We start from the raw sequence: 10,328 nt of genomic DNA on the forward strand, positions 1-10,328 counted from the left end.
TGTTTAATCAATTAATTATTATTTTTCAAAAGACAACTCAGAAAATATATTTATAGCCTGAAGTCCAAAGATATAATTTTAAGATCTATATTGAATTTGATTTATCAGTGCCCTTTAATTTAGACAATAAGAGTTTGGACAGCATGGTCATAGTGTTTCTTTGCTACTGCATTATTAGAAATAGGCATATAAACAAATTCTGGCCAAATTCATGTTAGAGAAGGGGGAGATGTTTTTTGAAAATTATTTCTCATATCTATTTTAGAATCATAGTAAAAGATAATGATTTAGCTTTCTCAGGATCATTCCTGCATTTTTATGGAATATCTTGAATGACTGCATCCAAATTGCTGCTACCATCTTGAGAAAAAATCGATGTCAAGGCTGGAGCAGGGAGGACGTAGAACCTGTCCTTAATACAATATTAAGCCCCTAAGTCCACTAGTATTGGTGACTGGCCAAACACTAAACATTGTAAATAAAAATCTCCTTATTGTTTAGACATTAATGTGGGGGGTTCTGAGAGTTTCAATCAAAAATATCCTAGTACTTTTAAAAATCAAAATATTGGTTTCCAATGACAAAGATGTGTTGCTTCAATATTATCATGCTTTATAAAGATTTAGTCCTCTGAAAGCTATTGTGTATCGTATTATTTTCTATAAGGTTCATCCAGAGCAAAGAAAAACAATACATTTCCACCCAAAAACATGGTAATGTTTTCGAAAAGAAATCTTTTTCTTTTTATTCTACCACCAGGTAGTGATTAGATATTGATTGACTTGTCTTCTTAAAACTCCTAACACACTTATCCAATCCTCTTGTGCAGTAACACTTTTCTTCTCTCCAAATATGTGGTTCAAATAGAAACTACATTTTAAAAATATATTTCCCTCTTCACAGCTTATTGCTCCTGGGATTTATACTCACTACGCTAAATATGTGACTAGACTATGAGTTTTGAACTTCTGACCAAGCATAGCATGCCTGTGCCTATCTTTGATGGTAAATATTTTTGTTGTGAAATACAGGAGCTGCTAAGTGAAACATTTTTCCTGGTAATGATTCCAACAGTCAGAGAGAAGCAGAAACGAGAGAAGAGAGTAATGGTGATATTTAATGAAAACTCATTGCCAAAACTAGGCCAAAAATATGACAGATATAAATACAATTTTCCACAAGAAAATCTCTTTGCCATGTTGCTGAACCTTTCTTACTTTCGACATCACCACACATCCTAATGGATATAGAGATTTAATGTTCTTCATGTTCTAGGCGCATTTGATGTGTCTGTGACTTATCTGAAATTTCCGCCCCTGTTTCATTTCTTGTCTCTCAGGGAACTTGGGGCAATCTGGAGTGGGCATGGGGACTGAGGCCAAAGGAGTGTAGCAGTAACAGCAATAATATTAGCACAGGATTAGGAACAGGAGAGGAAACTTAAAGCATCCCTTATACTCATTAAATTCTTAGCTTAAAGAATTTAATGTGCTGGCAGAGGGGAAGAAAAAAGCTCAACTGAAAAAGGCCATTTGATTATCTAAACAAGAATTTTCCTAGAAAAAGGTGCCTGTAAGAATTATTGTCCCAGAGAAAAAAAGGAAATTACCAAGACTGTCTGATTTTGTGCAGAGAAAAGAGAAAGGATGTAACATACTAGATTTCCATGCAACAGTGAGAAAAGATTATTTTTATGATTATATCCTATTGAATTATGTTTGTCCAATATTAACAGTTAGAGTTGTATAATGTGACTATATACATGCCACAATTGTTGGCCCTAAAGATTATGAGCAAAGTGTAAATAAGATGTACAATTACTTATTTACACGTTGGCTAAATTTATGCCAACACTAAGACTACTGGAAATCTACTATAAAGCAAATAGACTGCAAATAATGATAATTATAAGTTTATATAAATAAACAGAATAAAAGTATTTAAATGACATGTTAGAAAATTTTTTTAAAAAATTCAGTATTAATGATGATGACAAGAAAATGTCTTTTAAGTCATTTTATATGAGCAACAATTTTATCTTAAAAATCACACCAGCACACACAACCATACACATACACATGCCTATTCTTTAGACCATAATGAGTAAAAAATGAATATACTTTTATTTATTTATGCTGCATATCCTGAATTCCTCCCAAACTATTTTTCTATTCTGGGATATAGGAAAAAGGATGAATAAATATGCAATGATCTCATTATAAATGGGTGTATTTCCTACCTTGAGAGATGCCTAACAAGATGGATATGGTGCAGTTGGCTGTATTCTCCAAGGGAGGAAATTTAAAGGAGGGCAAATAGATAGAAGGGGGTGAAACATTCATAAAGAGGAGGGGCTAGACAAGGGTTCCTCATCAAAATTATGACCATGATGCACTTGGAGGTTATGTAAGAGTAAGTCAATTAAGGGCTAAGGATAAGAAAAAAAAAAACAAAGAGAGCCTCATTTTTAAAAAATCTAGAAAGCTGGGACAGAATTCTAGGTCAGGAGAAAATAATGAAAGAGAAATAATCAAGGGCCAGATGGTAGAAGACTTTGCTATGCATATAAAAGAATTTGTAATAAGAGCAATGTGAACAATTGTAAAGGAGGTTTCTTTCTTTCTTTTTCCTCTTTTCGATAATTAGTTATTGGTGTATAAAATTCAACTAATTTCTGAATATTAATTTTGAATTTTGTTACTTTACTGAATTCATTTATCAGTCTTAATAGTTTTTTGGTAGATATATTGTATCATGTCATCTGCAGATAACAGTTTTATTTCTTGGTGGATATATTGTATGATGTCATCTGCAAATAACAGTTTTATTTCTTTCTTTCCATTTTAGATAACTTTTATTTCTTTTTCTTGTCTGATGCTATGACTAGAACTTCTAATACTATGGTAAATAAAAGTGCTGAAAGTGGACATCTTTGTCTTGTTCCTGATTTTAGCTTTTCACCATTGAGTATGATGCTAGCTGTGAGTTTCTCACATATAGCCTTTATTATGTTGAGGTATGTTCCCTCTATTCCCACTTTGCTAAGAATTTTTATCATAAATGGAAGTGGATTTTGTCAAATGCTTTTTTTGCATCTATATGATTTTATCTTTCAGTTTCTTTATGTGGTGTACCACATTAGTTGATTTCTTGGATATTAAACCAACCTTGAATCCCAGAACTAAACTGCTTTTAATTATACTTTATGACCCATCAATTCCACTTCAAGGTATTTTTCCTAAGAAATCCAAAACACTAATTTGAAAAGATATATGAGTTCCTATGTTCACTGCAGTTATTTACAATAGCCAAGATATGGTAGCTACTTAAGTGTCCATCAATAGATGATTGGATAAAGAAGATGTGGTACACATATACGATGGAATATTACTTGACCATAAAAAGAATGAACCACTTGCCACAACATGGATGAATCTAGAGGGTTTTATGCTAAATGAAATAAGTCAGACAGAGGAAGACAAATACTATATGATTTTACCAATATGTAGAATCTAAAAAAAAGCAACAGAAACACTCATAGATACAGGGAATAATCTGATGGTTGCCAGATGGGAGAAAAAAATGAAGAGATTAAGAAGTACGAATTTCAATTACAAAATAGTCACAGGATTATAAAGTACAGCATAGGGAAAATAATTAATAATATTGTAATCAATATGCATGGCACCAAGCAGGTTCTAGATTTATCTGGGGATATCATTTTATAAGTTATATAAATCTATAACCACTAAGCAGTATACCTGAAACTAATATAATATTGAATATCGACGATAATTGAAAAAAAAAGCAATGTGATCAACAACACAGTTTTAAGCATGAAAGTGATGTTAAAATGTTTGCTTTGTAAAAAGACAATTTTGAACTAACATTTCTAAAAGATTCCTCTGGGCTAAATAACAGAAATGCTGAAAATAAAACAAACAAAAATTAAGCTTTTAATGCATCACTGAGATAATGAGAAAGCAAGAAATCCACAAATAGCAGATATTTTAAAACTTAAAAAATGAAGATATAAACTTATTTTAGCTTCAACAATTTTTGTGAAAAGATTGAGATAAAATTCTTCCTCTTTGCAGACTGCTTGAAATATAGTTTATAACTGATTGATCAGAAGCATAAAATAAGAGACATTTTCATAAAGAGCAAGCCTCAAATGACAGTGGTGAAATAGAAAATGGACTCCTACCTTTTAGAAGTGAAAATAGGAAAGTTTGCCTTTCTCATCCTTGGCATTGGGTAAAGGGACTAGAATAATGTAATTATATACATCAGCTAGTTTTCACAAGAAATTACATTGTAAATCTGTGGTCAACTTTAGAAACTATAATATGCCACATGTTACAGAATTAACTGGAACACCACCTACATGTCAAAAAAATTTAAAGAGGAGAGTTTAAATTCAAGAAGTTAGTAAAAATATCACAATTGGTCAACACAAATGCAAATTCTCTCCTGAAGAATTTTATAAAACTTGGGTAATAGATTAAAAGTAAATTATACCATGCTCTCTTTTTTTCCTAATGTTCTCATTTAGTGCTCTATTATGCTCTTTTATTTTGTATTTTATTAGCTCTTGTGTTTTGCAAATGTGTCTGCTGATTCAGTGTTGTAATCTGTGAAGAATAGGTGTGAAATGGAAGGAGGATTGAAAGCCTGGACTAATGGACAGTTCTGATGAGGTTAATGATGAAGAATTACAAACTTCTGAATCATGCATCAGAAAGGAACACATATAATCTGTCTTTACAATAAAAGCTTTGGATCAGGGGTTTTACATGGGCTCCGATCCAACTTGGCATATTTCTTTGTGTCTCTTGTGGCAACTAAGATGCAACAATATTTCCAGAAAAATTAAAGACACATTTAAAAATCAGAACTATTTTACAAATTATCATAGTGATTTTTTATATGGCTTTTAGAATCTAAAAATAAATGTTTGGTTAAAACATTTATCCTGTAAAAAAGGACCAGGTATTTTAGTAGCAGAGAGTATTTTTCATAAAATAAGTCATATAGTTGTTAAAAACCTAATAATGCCAGTGTATAAAATTTTAGTGAGGTAATTGCTAAGACAAGATGCTGAATGAGAATTTGAAAAGCTTCCACTCTCAAGGCATATGAATAGCAATGTATTGATGAAATGCCACAGGATGTTGAAGAGTTTTTGTGTAATAAACTGAAAAACAAGAGCCTCATTATCCAGGTTGATGAGTCGATAGATTTCACCAATAAATGCCATTCTGTCGCATTTATAATATTTGTAAATGATGATGAAATTCACAGTAACATTCCCTGTGCAAAGAATGGCTCCAAGAAGCAATAGGCTACATATATTTAATGTTACATCTTCATATTTTGAACAGAAGTTCTGTTTTGAAAAAAGTGCATTGACTTCTGCACTAAGGTGCCCATCAATGATTGACTCCTTGACTCCTTGAATTTTACTTCTCATAAAACTGTAGTAAAACAAATCTTTGTTCAAAGATAGCTTCTTTTTTTTTTTTTTTTTTTTTGTCATAAACAAATCTCTGTTCAAAGATAGCTTCTTTTTTTTTTTAATTCTTTTTTAGGCCAGGCAACACTTAGTTGACCTCACAGATTGCAAGAAACTTGTCAGCTTACAATCCCTTATTTTTCATTTATTACTCCGACAGCACCTGGTCTTCCTAGGTGGTCTCCCATCCAAGTACTAACCAGACCCAACGCTGCTTAGCTTCCGAGATCAGACAGGATAGGGCTTGTTCAGGGTAGCATGGCCGTAGACTCAAAGATAGCTTCTGATGTAGAAACAAAACGAAACAAAACTAACTCATGAAAATGAAGTAATAAGATGTCTAGAATGTTGCCACATGCACAAAATGATCAAGTTTATTGCAGCAAGATTAACTCACTCAGGAATCTTTTAAAAACTGTATAAAAACTTGGACAAAGAACATACATACACACCTCTGGCTACACAAGATAATCTAGTGGTTTGATGGAGAAAGAGTTCCCAACAGGGCGTTTGAGCTGACAGGGATATTATAGGAGTACTTACAAGAAAATTGTAGGCCATATTTTGCTGACTACTTTGAAGATGAATAATGGCTGCAGAAACCAGCCTAATTGGCAGACATTTTTTATCACATGATCCAGTTTAACAGGTCTTGGGGATTTTTTATTTTACTTCATAAGACAAGATTTTTGTATTTAAAATTAGAAAAATTATGTCTTTAAAAAATTATTTGTATTTTAAAAATTGTGTCACACAAGGAAATCTTGAAACATTTGCACTGCTGCTTGGGTTTGGAATGAGAAAATATATGAGCGGGTCCCAAAGCTTATTGAAAAACATCTGGAGAAGTGCAGAACATTGAGCAGTATTTTTCCACCTTCTCAACTCAAACATTCAACAGAGTGATAGACTCTTTCTCTGACATGTCTGTTCAGCCTGAAACTTGACTTTAAAAGAAGAGGAAGTATTTTGTGACCTGCAGTCTGATCACTCACTGAAGATTAGAGTTATTAATCTATTTCTAGACAAGTTCTATATTTCTGTGAAAGAAGAACATCCTAGTCAGAAGAAAGCACTGCATATTTTGATGCAGTTTTTTAACTTTTTACACATCTATGCACACTTCTGCTTGTTTAACAGTCATTGAGTTCAAGGACAGAAATGTCACATTTCAGTTAAAAATAAAAATTATGTGTTTATCGTAAATTTAAACCAGTGAAAAAGCAAGCACACATCTTATACTTATTAATTAAATTTCATTCTTTATATTTGATTTAAAAATAACTTTTATGTGTATGTAGAATTATGAAAAAAATCATGTAACCAACACGTGCATAATCATTTTCTGATATATTGAATCTGTCATATCACTTAGAAAAATTTTTTTCAAATTCTTTTATTAAATTATATCTTTGACTACAATTTTAAACATATGACTTTGGTTTATTTTAGTCATTTTACTATTCAACCATATCAACCCATTTTATATTGTAATAACATCAAATAATAGCAAATTGAATAGTTATTTAAATATTTGCTTTCCAAATTATAAAACATTTGAAGAGGAAAGAGATTAATGTCAAGAAAGATACACCAAACTTCATACTTGCTTTTTTGATTTCAATAGAGTTTGGTTGAAAAACCATTTTTAGGTTTAAGAAGAGAAAAGAAAAAAAAAGAAAACTCTTTTACATATCTTAGAGTACATAACCTTATAGAATTGTAAATAGTAGAAATTCATGACTAATCTGTTAGGTCAACTTGGAGGATTAAAAAATAAGTAATAAGTTAAAAATTTTAAAAAGTAAGAAAAACTGGAGTGTCAACTATCTACATTATTAACACGCTAGTCATAGGACGGAAAAGCCTACATAAATAGCATGATAATAAAATGGACCAATAGAAAACAAGCATTACTCTTTATTAAAAAAACAATTGACAACTGTTACTAGATTATTATATCCACAGTTTATTAATCATGCTAACATATGTGCAGTGTAGATATAATAATTTTTACACAGAAATTCCCTGAGACATGTAAACTTGTTCAAGGTATTTTCTAAGGTAAAAAATATTATAAATGGCTGATAAAGTAGATATAAACATAAGCAAATTAGTAATCAAGGTAAATGAGAATGAAATAAACTCTTTAAAAATGAAGTTCAAGCTGATATAAACATATAATCTATGGATATACTATTTTCAAGAGATAAGTCTAATATATAAGAGCATGGAAATTTTAATTTTAAAGTTTAGAAAAATATATGTTAAACAAAAACTAAGTAAAATATGCTGTCGAAGTTAAGTCAATGTTAGATTAAAAGTCACACAAGCAAAACTACGGTGACTAAAGATAAAAAAAGTTAACTATTGAATAAAGTTTTAGTTCACAAGTGAGTTTAACATTGCAAAACCAGAATGCAGCTAATGATATAATTTTAAAATATTTAAAGCAAAATTTGGCAGAAATTCAAGGAAATATGGCCAAATCCACCAACTTAGTGGATGCTTTTTAATACGTACCCTAGAAATAGATAAAATTGTCAGAAATAATTAGATATAACATAGTAGAGTTTAATAGCATAATTAACAAGACTGAACTAATGGCATTTACCAATTAGAGAATACATGCAATCAAAAAACATATATGAAAACTGGTAACGCAATAGTCATATAGCTAACATTGACAATGCCAAATAATTTTAGCAACATATAGAATATATTGCCTAATCACAATATATTCATAGACTACATATATATATTTATACATAGAATGAGATATATATTAGAAAATAGAATGAGAGTGTATATACATATTCCACAATTTTATGTCTATTTAGAGTTATATTCCCAGGAGAAAAGATGGTATGTTTACCAAAGAAACATACAAGGATGTTCATAGAAGCATGATGCCTAAGAACAAAAACATTAGAAATAATTCAAATATTCGTCAACAATAATATTGATCAATAAATTGTGCCACCTTCATACAATGAGATATTGTATAACTACAAGATTAAACTACTGCTACACACAACAACTCGGATGTATCTCATAGATGAAATAAGCAAAAAGTCAGATCTAAAAGATTATATACCGGAATGGACAGGGGTCTGGGGATGCGATCTACTAAAGGAAGGTATTAGGAAACCTGGGGGGAGTGCAAATGGTTTATATATTAATTTAACTTCCTTAAATGGACACAAATTTGTAAACATTCATTAAGTTGAGGACTTTAGAATATTCCATAATAAAAATAAACTCATGAACCAAAAAATAAACCGTAATAAAAATTGGAAAATAATGAGAAATGAACAAAATAAAAATACTAGGTAAAAATGTATAGAATGCAGAAAAGCTCAGAATTAGTAAGCTAAGCAACAACATAAAGAATTTAGAATAATTCAAACAAAGTAGGACACTAAAGATAAGAGCAAATGATGCCAAAATAGAATGAAAACTGTATGATAATGATTAACAAAGGCAAAAAGTATCTTCATTCTTTAATTAAAAATATAATCAAAACTCTAGCAAAATTAATAAATAAAGGAACAAGGACAAAAATATTACTAGAAGTAAAAAAGTGTGTATAAATTTGATAAATCGTAGATAGTAAACATGTAAAAATAGAATGTTGAAATACATTGTACCAATCAATTTTGATAGTCAGAAGAACTAATTAAATTCCCGGGAAGAATAAAATTTGCCAGAATTTATTCAAGAAAAAATACAAATTAGATAGTTTAATAATCATTTAAACAATTCAATTGTTTATTAAAAATTTCTCTTGAAATAAATAATCACTTTCAGAAAGTTTTTAGGTGACTTTTTCCAAATTTTAAGGAATCAATTATAATTTCACACAAATTCTTTTGGGAAATAGAAGAGAAGGAACAATTTTTAACTCATTTTATGTGACAAACAATATCGATATTAATATTTGACAGAGAGTAAAGAAAAAATACTGGCCAGTTTTATGAATATCATAAACATATTAACAAAATAATTCATCAATGAATTAAAAAATAGTGCATTATAATGATCAATTTGTATTTAAGGAATTCCAGGTTGGTTTAACAGTAATGAAAAACCAATAATTGAATTTACTGCATTAAAAAAATTAAAGAGAAAAATAATCATCTCAAAATATTCAGAAAATCGATTTGGTGAAATTCAATTTGTATTATGATTTTTTAAAGGAACATTTCTTAAATAACCAAAGATAGAAGAATTTCTTTAAACTGATAAAGGATATCTATAAAATACAGCAAACATTATTCTTATAGATTCTTTTTTTCTGCTTTTTTTCTGTCAGATACTGAGAGTGATTTTTTCAATTTCACCATGAGAGTGTGTTTGCCTAGTTTTTTCACAGTTCTATCAATTTTACTTTATATATTGTAAGAGAATGTAAATAGGTCTATAACATTTTAAATCTGAAGAGCTGAATTTTTTATCATTTTTAAATTTTCCATATATTGTCTGAAATTTTCAGATTTATTTTAGGTATCATTGTTTGTCCTTTATTTAGTTAGTTATTACTTTATGTATAATTCTGTATCCTGAATTTTGAAGAAATCAATATTGAGTTGGGGTCTGATTTTTACTTTGCTCCAGTATTACAATATTTGTCTTTTAATTGAAGTTTCAAAATCCATTTAACTTTAATAATTATTGTATCGGAGTTGAGGTCTAACATCCTCTCATTTTTTTTTATTTCCATCTATATACTTCTTTTTCTCTACTTGATCAGCTATTTCTGTAATTATCAAGTATTATTGGTATTATTATAATTATCATGAATGTTTCTTCT

The 10,328-nt window shown here is 29.8% G+C and overlaps 1 pseudogene; it reads right to left on the bottom strand.

Annotated features, from left to right (window-relative positions):
- Positions 1-5,666: 5,666 nt before the first annotated feature.
- LOC120607956 (uncharacterized) lies at positions 5,667-5,785 on the bottom strand (annotated as a pseudogene).
- Between the last annotated feature and the right edge of the window lie 4,543 nt (positions 5,786-10,328).

The sequence above is a fragment of the Pteropus medius genome, unplaced genomic scaffold (genome assembly GCF_902729225.1).
Source record: "Pteropus medius unplaced genomic scaffold, Ma_sr-lr_union100, whole genome shotgun sequence".
Classification (NCBI taxonomy): domain Eukaryota; kingdom Metazoa; phylum Chordata; class Mammalia; order Chiroptera; family Pteropodidae; genus Pteropus; species Pteropus medius.